The sequence below is a fragment of the Mus musculus genome, chromosome 17 (assembly GCF_000001635.26).
Source record: "Mus musculus strain C57BL/6J chromosome 17, GRCm38.p6 C57BL/6J".
NCBI lineage: Eukaryota > Metazoa > Chordata > Mammalia > Rodentia > Muridae > Mus > Mus musculus.
Genome location: NC_000083.6, coordinates 26,567,710 through 26,586,110, shown reverse-complemented (window position 1 = coordinate 26,586,110; position 18,401 = coordinate 26,567,710). Strand labels below are relative to the sequence as shown.

Genomic DNA, 18,401 nt, shown 5'->3' with positions numbered 1-18,401 from the left:
TGACCCACCGTCTCAAGTGCGACCCTGTCAGGTGCCCTTCAGGACTACCCAGAGATCTCACTCGGGTTCTTAGCAGATAACAAACCCTTTGAAGATATTATCTTTTAAATCCACCATAATCCTGTACCTGTCCATTGTAAAGACAAAGGCGTGTGGCCCTCAGAGAAGCCCACACCCAGGCTCTCTGGTGTCTTACTCTCTTCCCAAACACCTCATTTCCCCTTAGTACTTGGGCCAAAAACTAACATTAAAACCCCCCTCGTGGGCTGGTGAGATGGCTCAGTGGGTAAGAGCACCCGACTGCTCTTCCGAAGGTCCAGAGTTCAAATCCCAGCAACCACATGGTGGCTCACAACCATCCGCAACAAGATCTGACTCCCTCTTCTGGAGTGTCTGAAGACAGCTACAGTGTACTTACATATATTAATAATAAAATAAATCTTTAAAAAAAAAAAAAAAAAAAAAAAAAAAAAACCCCTCGTGAACTCCAATTCTCTTCATGTTGAATCATCATGAAATTCTTCTCCGCAGTGAAGCCAGGAATCAAGGGATTTCCTGAGTGGAGGAGGCCTCTGAAGGGCACCCTTCAGACTGCTGCAGTCTGTCCCCTCCCCTGGTTTCACTGGTAGTTTTTAGAAGGTCCCAGCCTGGGTTTGTCAGATGCTGCCAGGTGTCACCTCTTGTGGCTCTAACAGATTGGGTAAGTTCTGCCCCGAGGTTTACCTGGCCTGTGGTTCTAAGCATGGGGCATTTGAAGAACATAGCATCGGCGCTCAGGTGCGGCTCTGTGCTGCCTCGGCTAGAAAGAAGGGGGGCTCTTAAAGTAACCCCCATTCTGCCCTCTGGAGATGCAGCTCAGCCGTAGAGCACACATGCAAAGGCTCTGGGTTCCATCCCCAGCACGGCACGAACAAGCAGACACCTTGAAACGCCATCAAATGACGCCTTAGAAGCAACATGGAGGCATCAGCTGAATCTAGAATATGGAGCAAATGAAAACAGCTCAACCCCCAAGCCCAGCAGCTGTCGGCCCGTACCCATGCTACACTGTACAACCCCACTGTTTGTAAGCCCAGTCCCTGGGGCTTTTCTTGGCATACAGCAGAAGCCCAGTGCATTCCTCAAATGATCCAAGAAACGAAGTGATAGATTCAGGGGACACGCCAAGCAGCAAGTCTGTTCCCTGTACCCGTGGGCTCCAGCGCCAGTCTACTCTAGCAAACTCTCCTGCCCGCTGGAGGAAAACAGAAAGGGAGGGTGAGTCTAATTTTGCCCTGGAATGTGGCCTTTTTCAGTCAGCTGGAGAGGGTGATAAGGAAGTGGCCATGGGAACCGTGGGAATGGGGAAGGCAGACCCCATTCACGCAGAGCAGGAGGCGCTAGCCCTGGTGGAATGTGCAGGGTGTGGGGCGCCAGGAAGCAGAATTCCTGAATGACTGGCTAGGGCTGGGCCTCAGGACCGCAGTCCCCTAGGGAACCCGTGCGGCCAAAGGCAGTGTCTCATCAAAACAGGAAGATCACAGAGGAAAAATGCACATGTAAGCGGACTGGTATTTACAGGGATCGGCCCCGCTGTGACCCTAGCAGGGGTATAGAGGGGATGCAGGGCAGAGAGAAGAACTTAGGGTCGGCCATGCTAATTCTCTGGTGTGGTGCAGAGTCTTCTATGTAGGCCACACACTGCCTCCCAGCCCTGCAGCCTAAGAAGCTATAAGGAAAGGTATGGAGAAGAGGACCACAAACAGACTTCCTGGGTATGTCCCACAGGCTACTGACAAATGCCCTGTCAGGGCTTTCTCACCACATGCCTAGCCTGCAACAGCTTCGACCCTTGGACAGTAGGGATTGCTGCTCCCATATTCGCAGGGTGTTAAAAAGGCTAAGATAACAAACTTTGACCAGTGTGCACACTGGCTGGCCAGGGTGGACAGCTGTTCCTGCGTCTGGGCTGGGTTGACACTGTCACATACCACGACCCTGGAATACTTAGCTGAGATGCCTCCAGCCCACTCTGTGCTCAAGATCCTGGGATACTGTCCTTGAACCTGCGACTCTTCTGTGAACCAGGATCCTCTTCTGCCTAAGAGGATGCTACAAGAGGCTTCTGGCCCCGGAGATGGCACACGCAGTAGTTCATGTGTGCCACACAGCTTTGCCCTCACACAATGTGTGGATTATCAGCCCAATGTTACAGATGAGAAGGCAGTGCCACAGTGATGACAGACCGACACAACTTCCCACGGCCAGCAAGGGGTGGAGCCCAGGCTGGGACCATTCCCTACTACACACAAGTCTGGCCAAGTCTTCAAGACTCATTGGGGCTGGGGGAGGAGAGGAGTCTCCGGTCCAGAGTCTCTACAGGGAAGTGACAGGAAGAGAGGAGAGGCATCTTCCTGAAAGCACTGGACAGGAAATGATGCTTCTACTATGGAAGTGGCAACAACCTGGATGTGAATGAGGACTGACCCCAGCCATGCCCATCGCTAAGTCCTTCTCCAGCATCAAGCAGGCCACTTCATCTCTGCAACAGTGCCGTGAACCAGGCACTGGCCTCCATCCCCTTTCACAATGAGCAAACTGAAGCCCCACAGGCTCCCTTGCTCACCAGTGCAAGAGTCAACACAGAGAGTGTGAATGGGCATGGACATATGTCAACATGGCCCTAAAGTCTACTGGCCCACGGGGGACTCCAATACTTTTAAGTTCCCCAGCTAGGGTGTCCCCATGTAGGCTCTCTGGCCCTTGGTGACACTCACCTAGAGCTGTCTGCACACCCAGTACTCTCCTAACATTCTCTATGTGCAGTGCTTCATTCACTCTTGCCACACCCCTGAGGGAGGCAGAACGCTGCTTCCGTTGGTAAGTGGAGGTAGTGAGGAGTGAGGCCAAGGAGGCAAGCTAGAACTCAGTCTTAGTTCTCTGCCCCGCCTCCATGAACGAGGCAAGGTGACGGACAGTCGGCCTAGAAGGGAGAGCACACCCTCTGCCATCTTTGAAACTGGGCCTACCCATGCCACCAGGCCTTCAGCTACTTTCTTCTGCGCCTACGTGTTTCTCCACGCAGCTGCTCCTACCTTCCTCAGAATGACATCTGTTCTAGAACCTTCTGTGGCTCCCACCAAGTGACCAGCATGTGAAGGTCCACCTCAGCTGTCTATTCCATCTCTCACTGCCCTCCCACCTCACAGTACTCACTGGGGACAGACATTACAATGTCACAATGCCATCTCTTCCCTCCAACTCACATTTGTCTACATGCCCGCGTCTAAGAAGCCCCTGCCACACTGACCCCCTCACACATCTACCACTTGCTTCTCTTCCAGTCAAACGTGTGACTCCTCCCCACCTCCCCCGGTGGGCTCTGCCTCTTTTAAGTCGGGTTCCCGTCTACCTGCCTGGGCCCTGCTGAATGTTCAGCATGTCCCCGCTTCTCCAGCCTTACTGCAGCCTTGCCACTCTCTCAAGCCCAGCCCTTCATAGTTGTGACACGCTGTCTGCCCTGGAACAGGGGTATCACTAGGTCAGGTCTTCTGTGGCTAGAGCGCTTTGGTGAGCTCCTGCCAAGATGCCTTGTACTGCGTCACCCGCCCATTGTCTTTTCATTAACTGGCTGGATGTGACTTACAATTTAATAAGGGACATGTGATGAATTGAAGGTCAAGGTTTTCAAAACATCTTTCAATGTGGAAAATGTGAATCAAAGAGAGATCTTGGCAGTCAGACCAGCTGCTAGCAGAGCCAGCTGCTGCCAGTCTGATGGGTTGCTGTTAGAGCTGAGCCTGTGCAGACATCCACCCTGAGAATCCCTGGCCTGCAGACCTCTGGTCCTGGCTATATGAAGCCCGGAGGGCATGCTCCTTCCCAGGCCTCAGGGAACTGCTTACCCACCACGAAGACCCACTCATAACGGCCTTTTCCTCCAGAGCAGCCTGCAACTTTCTGTTCCAGCACCAAACCAGCCCTGCTTATCATTAAGTCCTCAGAATAAAGACCATGGAAGAACCTTCTAGAATCCTGAACAAAGTTAAAGCTCTGGGCATTCTTGCTAGAAAACTTTTGGTCATGGACTCCTGTGGAAAGCAAGCCTCAGCAGGGTGGGCACCATGTCCACAAAGGTCGGGTGGACACCCATCCTCTGCCTGATCAGTGGCATGCAGCTGTCAATGCGTGAGTGATAAACAGACCAGTGACGTTTGGGACGTTTGGCTGAGATTTGAGTTGGCTTAGTAGATTTGATTTGCATTGAAGTTTTCGCCCAGCCAAGCATGTGCACAAGCCTGGGGAACGGGATGGAGAGCATGAATGAAGAGGCAAGGTGATGTCCTCCTGTCCTTCCCTTACTGTCTTCTGTTCCTACTCATGCTGTAGGAATCTAGGAAATGGCACTTTAGGGGAGGTGGGGGCTGATGCAGTGACCTGTAACACTCACGCTGTGCCTGCCCCACTAAGGGCAGTCAGCCCCATAGTGGCCTTGTCCAACACCAATACCCCAGGCAGCTCTTTAAAGGCTTCATTTTAGGAGCCCCAGTGGTCGAGTACCTACGGGTCAAGTGACCTCTCAGAAGTTAACTTTTCTTTGGCGGGAAGGGAGACTGAGCAAGTCTGACTCCAGCAGCACATGTGCAGATCCCACCTAGAACAGTCATTTAAAGGAGGTGGGAAACCATTATGAAGTTACACTCCTGGGCTTTGGTTTCTGTTTCTTAAATTGCTTTTCAGGTAAGTCCCATGTGGTCCCTTAGCAACAATCAATGGCTGAATACTTCCAACACACCAGGCACACAAGAGCCTGGCCTGGACTTTTCGGTGTCCCTGAGAGGCAGGATCCAGGCCTCCCTCCATTTCCAAGCCAGGAAGTTAAAGGACAGAGAAGTGAAGGACTAAGCCCCAGCCAGGCAGACTGCAGGGCGTCCAGGGCCTGGGAGATCCAGAGTTCATGCTTGCCGCTGCACCATGCCACACCTCCATGTTGGGCCTGGAACCCACAGTGGTGCTATTTAATGGGAATAGGAGTTGCTATTGTTGCTGAGACACCAGGCTGTCCTGGAACCTGCTATACAACCTAGGATGACCTTGAACTCCTGACCTTCCCCAATGCTGCTGACTATGGGCCTTCCCCACCAGGTCCAGCTGGTTCTGGCTCTTTTTGTTTGTTTGTTTGTTTGCTTTGTTTTTTGAGACAGGGTTTCTCTGTGTAGCCCTGGCTGTCCTGGAACTCACTCTGTATACCAGGCTGGCCTTGAACTCAGAAATCCGCCTGCCTCTGCCTCCCGAGTGCTGGGATTAAAGGCATGCGCCACCATTGCCCGGCTTGGTTCTGGCTCTTTTGAGATTAAGAGTCTTACTCTTTAGTCCAGGCTGACCTGACTCACTATATGAGACACGTCTAGGCAGATGCCTCTGGCCCTTCTCTGGTCCCTGGACCCGGGTAGTACAGGGGGACATCAAAAGCCAGCACATGCAGCAGAGGGCTGAGGCCAGGACTTCTCTGCTTGCTTCTCCCTGAAGCAAGAGGAGACCCTGAGGCCAATCAAGTTACCATGATAGCTGGTCCTGTGGCACACTGCATATTGCATGGTTTCTGGGCAATTATCTGAAATAATAGCACCTAGGCACCTGGTGAAAGGGGACATGAAGCCCAGGTCCCATGTTCCACACTGGGATGCCTTAGCTGTGAGACCACTGAGGCACAGATGGGTACAAGTACACAGCCTCACATATGTACATACTCCTATGTTGTGCACATACATGCACATAAGTACTTGTAGGACATTTGATGGCTCCCCATAAGGTCCCCACCTCAGATGGAACCATGTACCTCTCTTTTCTAAGCCATTATCACAAGGTAGTGGGAAAATTCTGAAAGGATAGCTGAACCCTTTACCATAAGACTCCAGTATCATACAGAAGCCTGTATGAAGGGCTAGAGACAGAAATAACTGTGTAAAACCATAATGCCTGACACTTCTATGCTGTCTGTCTGTCCATCATGGTTGGATGCAGGGCTGAGGAGCTCCCAAGTCTTATCTCATGGAAACTCCAGTGTCCTGAGAAGGAAGGTCCCTACGCAGCCAGGATAGGACAGGGCTTGCACACTCACTCCATAGCCCTGCCACATTCTTCTGTGTCTTCAGTGCCCCTGGCATGTCCCTTGACCCCAAGGACCTAATGGTGATCAAGACAGAGTGTTCCCTGATACTGGGGCACTGAGAACTTAGTGACTAGTCCATACTATCTTCCCCAAAGATAGCCACCGACTCCTTCCATAGAGAGACACACACCTCCACCCCAGCCCAGTCCCTGCTGCCCCTTCTAAGGAGGTGGCTCGTGCTAGACACTCTGTCACCACTTTGATTTAATAACTGCTGACAGAATCCAGGCCCTGCAGGCTAATCTCTGCCTAAGGACACCAGAGCAGACCACACCTATGATCTAGAAAATCAGAAGCCATCCCCCCTCACTCCATTGTTCTGTATCTTGGCCACTGTTGCACTTTTAAGGGAGGCACTCAAGGTAAAGACATAAAACACAACCCCACACCCCATCCTCACGTCCCCAGCCATCAAATGGTGATGATAATCAGAGGTTTCGGCCACCCTTCCTCAGCTACCAGGAAAACCACCTGGAGTCTCGGATACTCTCACCAGCAACCTCAGGAGCACCCTTTTGGTCTCCAGCTGGGGTATGGCTCAGTGGAAGAGCGCCAGCATGCACGGGGACCTGGATTGCACTCTTAGCACTGAAGCACAGCGGTAGCTGTGGGCACTCGGCACTATGCATCTCACATCAGTGACCCACGGTGCTTGTTTGGCAAATGAGAAAAGGGGGGCACAGGAACTTTATATACCTTGCTTTGAGTCATGGAGCAAAAACATTTTTACCCCAGAGTCTGTCTTAGACACCCAGGCTCCTGAAGACCACTGTAGATTCAGTTTGATCCAATGATAGTTCTGACATTCCAGACAGACCCTTGCAGCAACTAAGGTCCCTGAATTGACCACAGACCCCGCTACACCTCCCCACTTTCAGAGTGCTAGAGCTTTGCCTGAGTTCGTTACCCCTAGATTCTGTCATGTTCATAAACCAGCCCATCAGGAAGTAAGGGCGTGTGTGCGCACTCCGCTCGTGCATGTGCATGCGTGCGTGCGTGTGTGCATGCGTGTGTGTGTGTGTGTGTGTGTTTGGGGGAGGATCCAGCAGCACCTCAGCCATGGCTACTGACTGCCATGTAGTCAGTGGTCAGCAAGGCTCACTTTCAAACAAGTGTGAGAAATCAAAGCTAAAATATTCCCATATGCTTGCATTTAAGCCAATTTCCTTTATTGATATAAGCTCGAGGGTCCTGGTTTGCATCCTGCTAGATCAAGTCTATCTGGAGGTTTCATGAAAAGAGAAGTCCTAACTTTGGCTTAGGAGCCGCAGGAACCCGGTGCTCCGCCAGCTTCTGCTCTCTGCAAGCAGCCCTTCCTGCAGCCCAGTGAACCAGCTCAGAGTGTAGTGAGGAGCCCATGGAAACACTGCAAGTGGAGTGCAGAGATGGGACCCAGGCCCACGAGAAGCCCTGGGTTCTTCCCCACCCCCTACCTTACCCCACCCCAGCTGTCCCAGCACAGAATCCTGGATGGCTGACTTGTCATGCTCAGGGGCATGAGGGAGCAGGCAGAGGTGACTGACATGTACAGTGAGGAACCTGGCCCAGGCGGCAAACTTTCTTACACCCTCTCTGACTCGGGGTTAACTCATATGTGACAAACCACCTGGCCTCCAGTTTGACCCAGTTTTGTAGGTGAGGAAAGCCAGAGCCGGTTGCTGCCACCGGCTTGCTGGTGAATCTGGACAAGGACTCCATGTTTTTTCAACAGCTCAGCTCCCTTCCTTGGAAACCAAGAGCTGCCTGTTGCACCCCCTCTCAGGCTTCTGTACTTGCGGATTCTCGACTGCAGGAGCTGTGCACAGCAACTCTCCACCCGGCGTTCTTGGTCAAGGAAATGGCTAAGAAGCACCTTCAGCCCACGCCGGCTCAGAGTGAGACCCAAGCACAGTGACAGGTCCTCCATTTGCACTGGATGATGACACTGTTGTCACCACACTGCTCCCTTCCATCTTCCTGAAACTGAGCAGTCAAAACCTACGCCCTGTCACAAGCATCTGCAAGTGGGCACCTCCGCTTACCATGAGCCCTGGCAGGCAGCCTGGGAGACTCTCAGCTCTACCACTTGCTGGCTTTGTCACCTGGGACAAGTTACCTGAGCCTCCTTACCTGAGACCAGGCTGTTGTTAGCATCCAATAGCAGATCCTTAGCACACGGCACCCAGTCTATCTCCAAGTACTTTTGTTGTTGTTGTTGTTTTGGTTTGGTTTTTTGTTTTGTTTTGTTTTTTTGAGACAGACTCTCTCTGTGTCCTCAAACTCAGAAATCCGCCTGCCTCCGCCTCCTGAGTGCTGGGATTAAAGGCGTGCACCACCAACGCCCGGCTTCCGAGTACTTTTTAACACACGTCACCTGCTGAATGTGACAGCTCACTTTTGACACTTCACTAGATCACAGCTGTGCAAAGGTAGCCTGCATAAAGTTCACGCTATGATCCACGGCTCAGGAAGCTGGCACTGAGCCCTCAGCAACATGGCTACAGGATTCCTACATCATCAGCTGAGGAAAATCTGTGTTCCTGTGACCACTCTTTCCAGCTGTGTGGCACCAAAGTGCCACTCGCCCTCCCCTGGGGCCTCAAAGTCCTTATCTGTGGAGACTCCGAATTGTCTTCAAAGGCCTTTGGAAACTTTCAAGTCCCACTGGCTGTTTTTGAGGCTGAGTACAGGAAGGTGGTCCCAGTTCAGGGCCCCCGACTGCTTGGCCAAGGACTTTTGCAGTCAGCTGGTAAAGGTGTGGATTCCTGGGTCAGCTGAAGCAGACCCTCCAGGGGCAGCGCGGCCCCCAGGCAACTGAGGAGAATGCCAGATTACTAATATAGCGACTGAGTTCCCAACCCAGCAACATGGATTTCGAGGTCAAGTGATCTAGCCAAAAGCTGAGCTTCAGAGAGCGTTGCTCTACAGCTTGGCTCTATGACTTTCCCAGCTGTGTGGCTCTGGGCCAAGCTTGACCTCTCCGAGCCTCTGGTTCCTCCTGTTACAAGGAAGTCCAGCTCTCAAGCAGGGGTGCATGTGGAAAGTGAGGTGTCCTCTCTCTCCTAACCTTCCTCATCCAGACTCTGGGGACTCATCGGACATTTCAAAGGAAGCCTGTAGACTGAAGGTGATAGAGTGTGGGGTCCCAGTCACTGACTCTCCTATTCCTCAGGGCCCCATGACCAACCACTCCCGTGTGCTTACACCCTGAGGAGAAAGCTAGGAACATGATCTAAACAGAGAGATGAAGCCACAAAGTACCCAGTCCATCCCTGAGGAGGGAGGTGTCCTCTCACAGTGGGGGCTGCAGGGTTCAGGGCTGTGTGACGGAGGTTGTCAGTGTCTCTTCCCTCCCTCCCACAGGGTTAGAGGTGCAGAGCCCAGGTCCAGCGCCAGGCCCCCTAAGTGGGTGGACTTGGTGTGTTCTCAGGTGTGTTCCCCACTAGGGCAGGCAGGGGTCAGCTGAACAGAAAAGTGGACCATTGTTTTGTACCAAGTAACAGCGCAGTGGCCTGCAGAGCCTGGCAGCAACTGGGGAGGAGAGAAGGGGAGCCAGAGAGCCCAAAGGAGCCCAGAGGCTGCCTTCTGAGAAAGAGGCCTCGTTAACACGTCACTGTTAGCTCTCTCTTATCACCACCTGCTCCTTCCTTTTTCAGGACTTGCGTGGAAAACACCCACTCATATTGTGGCTCTACCCATCCTCCTGGCAGCTAGAACAGCTGATGGGGGAAGCAGTCCTAGCTTCTCAGAAGCCCCAATGAAAGAGGGAGGAAGGAGAGAGAGAGGGAAGGTGGGCAAGCACACCCTGGACCCCACTCACTTCTTACCCACAGTGGGAATCCATGCTTCTGGCAGGGCCAGCAATGAGTGGGCTTTCAATGAACAGGGCTGGTGATGTTCTAACTTGGAGTGGATAGACAGACCCCAGAGGAAGGGAGTTGAGAACATGGGAGGAGCCTAGACTCCTGCCCTGTGAGCCAAGCACACCAGCTGTACCTGAGTTATCAGACCGACCATATGGAAGATTCACAGGGTCTATGCTCAAGGAACCGTGTTTTACTCAGTAACGTCCTTCCGGTGCGGTGCACAATTACCATTATTTTATTCTTAGTTGCGGTTCTTGGCTCTAATTTATGAATGAAGCTACCAGAGATGTGTATGAATAGAAAAGCAGGGCATGTGGGGGATGGTACTCTACCAGCACGCTTAGGTGTGCACTGGGGCCTCGGAGGATCACTGGGTCCTCTTAAACAGAGCCGATCCGGCGGCCCCCGGACCCCGGCCCCCGCTGCAGCTGGGACTGCATCTATGCAGGGGACTCTGCTTCTCCGCTCTGATGATGTGTAAAGTCACCTCTCATCAGTCAGAGTGTTTCAAACACTGACTTAAAAGAAACATGATTGCTCCAAAGACAAGGTGGGGCTTCAGAGAAACCCTGTCTCAGCAGGGAGGGGGGTAGGTGGGTGGGGGACAATGAAGGAAGAGAAAAGAAACATTTTAAGTAACGCATCTGTTGAGGAGTTGGCTCAAAATAATGAAGATGGCAGAAGGGAGAGGCAGATAGCGCTGACTGGAGTCATGGTGACAGAGATGACAGCATCTTTTCTCCTCTAGGGCACATGGCCAGACCTCACTTCCTTACCTTCAAGAGACAGTGGTACCCTAACCTACCTTGCAGGTTATATACTTTGAGTGAACGAACCTGGTCTCCCGGTATCCACAAAGGCAGAGCGTCGACTCTGCTTGGACTTTACGGGGAGAAAATAAGCGTGTGTGGCACGAAGACGCCAAGCTTCTTGGGTCCTTTCTGGAAGAAGCTGACAGACAGCAAAGGCAGCACCTCTGGGCGTCTGCCCTTCACCCATCCCCCCCAGCAGCCTGGTGTGCTGGTGCTTCCCATACAACAGACAGGTTATGAGCACCCAAGGGGGCCAGGCCCCATGTTAAGACATCAGAGTGCTCACTCTGTACTCACGGCAGTCCTGGTATGATTATCATTGTGCCTATACCTTTCAACGAGGTCACTGAGGCTGAGAGAGGTACAGATTCACTGTGACCTGAAGCAGATGGCTAGCCCTGTAACATCCCCGTGCCTCTGCTGAGCATGTCACCTGGGGGCTACCACCTGATTGTGTGCAAGGCTCTCAGCCAGGTCCTGCTAAGGACAGCACAAGCCTGCCACTACCACGGCCTTGGAAGCCCACTAGTAAGGAAGTGACAGGGCCTATGAGACACATGCACAGAGCTGAGGCTGTCCGAGGGCCAAGTAGTCAGGGATGGACAGTGTTGGGGGGGAATGGGGAGGAAGGCTTCCTGGAGGAGGAGGTACCTGAAGCTGGCAGCAGAGGTAGTGAGATGCTGTCCTTGGAGCCCAACACTACCTCCTAGTCCTCAGGGATAAGCTTAGAAAAACCTGTTACCCTGTCAACAGTAAGGACCAGTAAGAAGCCAGGAATAAAAGATACTGAAATTGGATTAAACAAATAAATAAACCTCCCAATGAAGAAAAAGCCCACAGACAAGACAGCTTCACAGCTGAAGTCTCTGGCCTCTGCAAAAAGAGTCAACCGATGCCAGGATATCAGCTCTTCCAAAAAGGAAGAAGGCTGGGAGGAGTTATTCCTAAGAGACCCTTTTATGAGGCTGATGTCACCCTAATGCCTGGCCAGAGGAACCACAGGAAAGTGACAAGCCAGTGTGCGTGGTGAACGCAGGGGACAGAAACCTGCCCGGCACGCACACAAGAGGTCACGAGGTGCGCACTCCAGCCCTGGTCTGCGAGGCTGGTCTGCCCTGGCAGCCGATGAGAAGCATCACACGCAGAGGGGACCCACACGATCCTGATGCATAACAAGCTTGGGGACAGCAGCTACCCTTGAGGGAGGGCAAGGTCTTTGCCATGAGAGTCATCTATGAAAACTCCACAGCTGATGGAATCTGGCAGCAGGCTGGGTGCTGCTCTCCACACCTCCACTCAGGATCAGCAGACGTGTCAGGCAAGAAAAGAAAGAGAAAGGAAGAAAAAGGCAGCCAAGGCACCTCTAACCCCGAGACTGCACAGAAATCAGAAGAAAGTCTAAGACTTGTTTGCAGCCACAAAAGACTCCAAACAGCTAGAGCAGGGATGGAGACTTCCTACTCCATGATATAAAATTATACTACAAAGCCATAGTAATGAGCTCAGAATGATTCCAACATAAAAACCAACGCACAGGCCCTGGGGGGCAGATCACACATGGTCGGCTCATCCTGGCAAGGGCATCAAGAGAACACAAGGGTTGAAGATAATCCCTTCAGTAAACGGTGCCCGGAAGCCTGCCCCTTTACATGTAAAAGGGTGAGACCATCGTATGCCTGTCCTATTCCACATGTGAAAATCATCCTGATGTGGATTAAAGAAAAACAAACCGTAAGACCTAAATGTAGAGCCAGAAACCACAAGATTTCCTGGAAGAAATCACTAGTTTGGAATATGACTTTTAGGGGGTGACGTCGGGGGGGCAGGGGATGAGGGAGGCTTGAGACACGGTTTCTCTGTGTAGCCCTGGCTGTCCTGGAACTCACTCTGTAGACCAGGCTGGCCTCAAATTCATAAAAGTCCTCCTGCCTCTGACACTTGGGTGCCAGAATTGAAGGTGTGCACCACAGCACCTGGCAGAATATGGCTTATTGAAGAGCAGCCAGATTAGGCTACAAGAGTAACAAATGAGTAATAATGTGTCACAGATAATAAACACATAGCTAAGACTACAGCGAACTCTGTATCTACACAGCAAAGGAGACAAATGAAAAAGGCGGCTGATAATCAGGGAGAAACATTTGCAAGCTGTGTATCTGATTAAAGGATTTAATACCCAAGATTTAATGAGCAGACAAGCAGGCAGATGGGTGGGCATTTGAGACACTTTTTCAAAAATGAGCAAGACGGCCAAGAACACACCGAAAAGGTGGTTGACATCAACTAACTGTCAAGGAGATGCAAACTAAAATGGTCTGTGATACCACCACACAGCCATTAGCATGGCGGCCACTGGATCCAAAACGCAACAAGTGTGGGTGGGGGAGAGTTAGGAGAATGCTTGCACACAGCTGGGTCAGGGGTGTAGACTAGCATAGCCATTATGATAAACAAGGAATCAAAAGTAGAACAACCCAGTAATCTCTCTTCTCTGCATACCCAAAGGAAATGAAATCCCAAAAGGTGCACCCTTGATTACAGCACCAGTCACTAAAGCCACAATGTGGAACAGCCACCACTGATGGAGGGACACAGAAAATGCAGCTCCCAGACACAGTGGAATATTATTCAGCCTTCAAGAGAGAGAGAGAGAGAGAGAGAGAGAGAGAGAGAGATCCCGCCTTGTGCCAGAAAGGACCTAGATGAAAGACAAACTAGGTGAAGTAAAACAAACTGCAGATGTGAAGGGAAGGAGAACCCACTACGCTCAAAGGAGAGCGGTTACCACGGTCAGGGCTGGGTGAGAAGGATGAGTCAGAAAACAGAAAGCAGACAATGTGGTGAGCACCCCTGAGAAAGACCACATGAAGACACACACGGCGTACCGTGTACAGGGCTTTGCTATACAAGGTCATAGCTGTTCTTTGCCGTGGCTATGAATTAAGATATGACAGAGATAATTTGCTTCCAGAGAGTCACGTGAAGGAAGCTGGGTGATGCCTCGAGGTGATGTTTTCTGTAAGAGCTGCCGTCTCATGCTCCTTAGAACACTTTCCAGTGCTAAATAAGACACGGTTACAGATGGTTTTGTTCTAAGCCAGGGCCTTACTCTATAGGCCATGCTGACCTCAGACCAGGAGTACTCCTCCTGACTCAGCCTTCCAAGGGCTAAGATCACATGCCCAGAGTCACCACTCCTGGGTCCCAGGTTTCTCAGGACTTAGTTCCTATACCCTTTGTTACTGGCTCTTCCCCACTCTCAGCCCTGGTAGTACGTCCCAGCCTGCAGACCTGCGATGAATGGAAGTTAGATCCTGACTGAGCCTGTGCCTCCCAACCCCCTCACCTGTGCCCTCATAGCTGCACAGCTACAAAGTAATCCAGCGGCCCACTGTTGTGGGGCCACTGCCATGTGACTCACCCAAGGTGGCCTGGCCCTGGGGTGTCACTTCCCAACAGAATGTTTATTAGCAGCTAGGTAAGAAAGACAGGACAGGTAGAGATCAGAATGCATGCCATGCGGTTCTGGTGTCCTGAGAGGGTGGCCCAGAAAGGCCTGCTCACTCTGGTTGCTTCCCCAGCCCCACAACCCAGTCTACTGGTAAGAAAGGTCAGCAGGCCTCAGGGGGGAAATATGTTGCATGGCCCCTGGAGAGCTCTTAAGACAGCCAAGGTCATGAAAGTCAAGGATTGTGCAATGGCCCTGGCCAGTGGGGACTGGAGTTGCAGCATGAAGGCACGTGGAGGCCTGCATGGGACACTGACCCTATGCCATTGTCACTTCCTGAGCTGGGATGACCCATGTGGCAATGGGCAGCGTGCACAGTGGGAACAGCGGTCAGCTCTGCCTTATCTACAACTTCTTGGAAACCTAAAGTTAGTTCAAAATTGAAAGTTCACTGAGTTTTTAAAAACAAAAACAAAAACAAAAAAACAAAACAAAAACAAAAAAACAAAAAAAACAAAACAAAAAAAACCAAGAAATAAAATGTCAGAACTAAAATCAAGTCCAAGGAGTCAGGGACAGGGGTTTGTCTGCGCCTCAGATCCCAGAACACCTGGCACACAGTAGGTCCTAGTGACCAGTGAACAGCTCCCCACACCTGGCTACTTCGGCCTCTGGAAGGCACTCTGCAAGCCCACCCGGGAAGTCCTGTCTCCTGCCCTGCGGCTCCTTAGCAGTGCTCAATGGTAACTTCCTACCCAAAGATGTCCACAGTGACAGGAAATAGTCACTCAAGCTTCACCATTGGACTACCACTGCCTCCACCCCCAGCTTCCATAGCAACAAACCATAAATACAACTGAGTAGATAACATCCAACCTCGGGGTTTCTGTGGGATCCGCCCCCCAAGAAAATAAAGTGATAACACGTCTTCCAGAATATGAGGCTGCTGAGAAAGCCAGCTCTAACGTCACACAGGCACGTTAGTCTTGGCTGCGTCACCTGCCCCTGTGCTATCTTAGCCACAGTCCTTTCTCAAGCCAGCAGGGACCAAGTTCCTCCCTGCCTCTGCACCGAGGAGACCCACGGCAAGCCTCTGGCCTAGCCCACATATAAGCTGCCCAGTGGGCACATTACGTGCCAGTGCAGCACAGCCCCAGGGAGCCTGATGGCTGGGCGCTGATGGTACTCGGAGTGGAGGAAGGGCACACCCCTCAGGAGAGAGCTGGCTAGCCTTGGCTACAACCTCCAGTGCTGCTCGGAGGGGAGCTCAAGAGACATCCTCACCCCTCATCTAGACCACCCTGTGGGAACAGAACCCTGACATACCCCTCTGGCCATGGGGCAAGAGTCGCAGGGGCTCTGCTCAAAGTCCTTGTCCATCCAGTGAACACATGCTGATCACACTGGCCAGAAAGTGGGACACAGGACTGTACATGGCCAGTGTCCCACAAGAGACTTGTTAGGCTCACAATGAACGTTAACAGAAACAAAACTGGAGTCTGTAGCCAATCATCTGTACATCATTTTAAACTTTTTGTCATCTCTTAAAAGATGAGGGCTACACAGACACACTGAAGCCACCTTTGCACACAGACACAGCTTTCTAGCTAGCCACAGGCAGCTCTTGGATTATCTCAGTGCAATACTTCCTCTCAGGCAAGCACACTGATGTCACCTATGGTTGCTGCAAAGGGTAGCCCAGATCCAACCTGTCCCAGGGACTCTCAGGTGTGCATCACTGGCATTGCAGAGCCAGGGCCCTGCTTCCCATGGTCACACACCATGTGCCCAGCCACTGTGGTCTACCAGTCCCAGTGAGAATACAGGGGTTAAATAGCTGCTGGGCCAGGGCCTCTCCAGATCCCTGCAATGAAAGAGCACTCTAATCTACAAATGGGAAAAACTAAGGCCTGCAGTGGTCCAGGGTACCCCAGCTACTGAATGGTGAGAAAAGAGCCATCACGAGAGATCTGCCACACGGGAAGGGCTTGGGGCAGCTTAGAGCAGCCAGGTATCCTCTGGGGCATTTGCAATGGAGAAGAGCATCCTGGCCCAGACTCTGTGTCACATTCCTGGGAGGTCTGGAGACACTGTATACCATGAATGGACTTTGGGACCCAGGAAAACATCAGAGCAGGCCAAGCAACACCAGGACTCCAAAAGCTCTCTGGGGACGTTTTAGCTAATTCCTTCTGGTGTGAATGTGACGCAGACAAGGCCTCACCAGGATTCATGAGAACCAGTATGCTCAGGGTGTCTGGAAAAGCAGGACATCCTATGAGTGAGCTCTGAAATTCCAGACTTGCACACAACTTGGTAGCTATGTGCCTGGCCAGTTACTTCCCAGCTCTGGGCTCTAACTTCCTATTCTAATATGGAATCAGCAGAGGAAACAGTTACTGGAAAGAAAAAGCAACCTAGGGGATGGAAGAAAATATTCTCCAACCACAGATCTGACAAGGAGAATATATCCAAGACGTACAGGGAGTCCTTCATCTCTACGGCAAAAGTACACGTGGCCCCATGAGAAGGTCTGAGCAGAGGGGACAAGGCAAATAGGTGTGGGGATAATCTCTTGTGCACTCTCTGAAAGACTCAATTGTCAATATAAAGTTTATTGGCCAATGAGTTGAGGCAGAATTAGAAGGTGGGACACCCAGTAGGAGGAGGGGGTTCTGGGAGAGGGACAGTCATGCCAAGAGAAGATTCGGCCCCATGGACAGAGGACAATGGTCACAGCCACCTGGCAGAACTTAGACTAGAATAAAGGGATTTAAGGTATGAGCTAGTCAGGGAAAGATCCAAGGCTTTTAGCCTAGGCATTTATTCATATATATATATATATAAAATCTTAGAGTCTAACCAACAAAATGGGGGAACAAAATGGCATGAATGGAAAAGTTCATGGTTACAAACAAGTCCTGGAGCTTCACCTCATATCTCCCTGCATGACGACATCTAAAGACAAAAGGTAAAGGCTGGTGAGGGCAAGGAGTCAGGTTGCTGGGACTAACAACAGCATAACCACCGTGGGAATTAAAAACAGACTACCTGAACCAGCAACCTCGTTACTTGGCATCTATTACTCTCCACAAGTTTGAGTCGGAATCTCATGAAGAAGTGTCTCCACATCTCTGTTCGCTGAGGATTAAGCACACCAGCCAAGCTGTGGGAACAACTTCAAGGTCCCCTGAGAGATGAGGAGATAAGACAGCATTGTGAGTACACATCGGAGTACTACGCAGCACTAAAAAAGGAGGTCCTGTAGAGGGACTTAATGTTAAATGCTGTGAACCAGCCACAGGACAAACATAGAGTGACTCCTCTCCGTAAACTCTTAAAAACAGGCAAGCTCAGAGAAGTGAGTGGTGGTTGCCACAGACTAGGGAGGGACAGAGGGAGCTGTCCCATAGACAGTTTCAGATACTGTGGTTACCTTCTGTAGACCTGCTGCAGACATCTGCCACAGCTAACATGTTGAGTGTCTCAGGAGGGCAGATCTCAAGTATTCTTCCTGCATTTCAAAACTCAATTTAACGCCACCTGACTATAAAGTGACAGCATGAGTTTGCTAGGGTCCTGGACCTGTTCTGTATCCACATGGCGGTTGTGACTTCACAAGCATGTCTTATATATCATTAGAAGTACACACACATACACACAACCACCAATTTTACTGGGTGGTTATTACAGACGCAAATAAGGCAAAGACAACGAAGTCTTATTGCCTGTGTCTGTCTCTTGGGACCTGCACGGTTGTCCGTGATGTGTGTGGACTGGCTCAGTGCTTAAGAAACTTCAAGAAACATCACTTCCAAGACTCAGCCTCAAATGGGAGCAAGAAGGGAGGCTGAAGGAGCTGCTGGGACTCCAGACCAGCAGGCAGGCAGCAGCTGCCAGGTGTGAGTGGCAGCTACAACTGTTTCAGTTTTTATTTCCCAGGGCTGATGTAGAACTACTCAATTCCCCACTAACCACCTGACTATTCTTTGAGAGCTGTATATTAGGTCCCCTGTGCATCTTTAAAATTGGGTTATGTGTCGTTCCAACTATAAGCACAAAAATGCATGCATACACATAAGGCCTGTGAGTTCACTGCATTAGAAGTTTGGCCACTGCCAGGCCTCTCATCTCGGGCAGAGTTC

The 18,401-nt window shown here is 51.3% G+C and overlaps 1 protein-coding gene across 3 annotated transcripts in view; it reads right to left on the bottom strand.

Annotated features, from left to right (window-relative positions):
• Positions 1-18,401, bottom strand: part of Ergic1 (endoplasmic reticulum-golgi intermediate compartment (ERGIC) 1) — a 96,173-nt gene that overhangs the window by 70,824 nt on the left and 6,948 nt on the right. The window contains exon 1 of one of the 3 annotated variants that reach the window (XM_030250008.1): positions 17,308-17,441. The exons of the other annotated variants lie outside the window; for them this stretch is intronic. The gene's annotated coding sequence lies outside the window, so the exon portion shown is untranslated. Of the gene's footprint in view, positions 1-17,307; positions 17,442-18,401 lie in introns of those variants that run through there. 3 annotated transcript variants of the gene reach the window in all.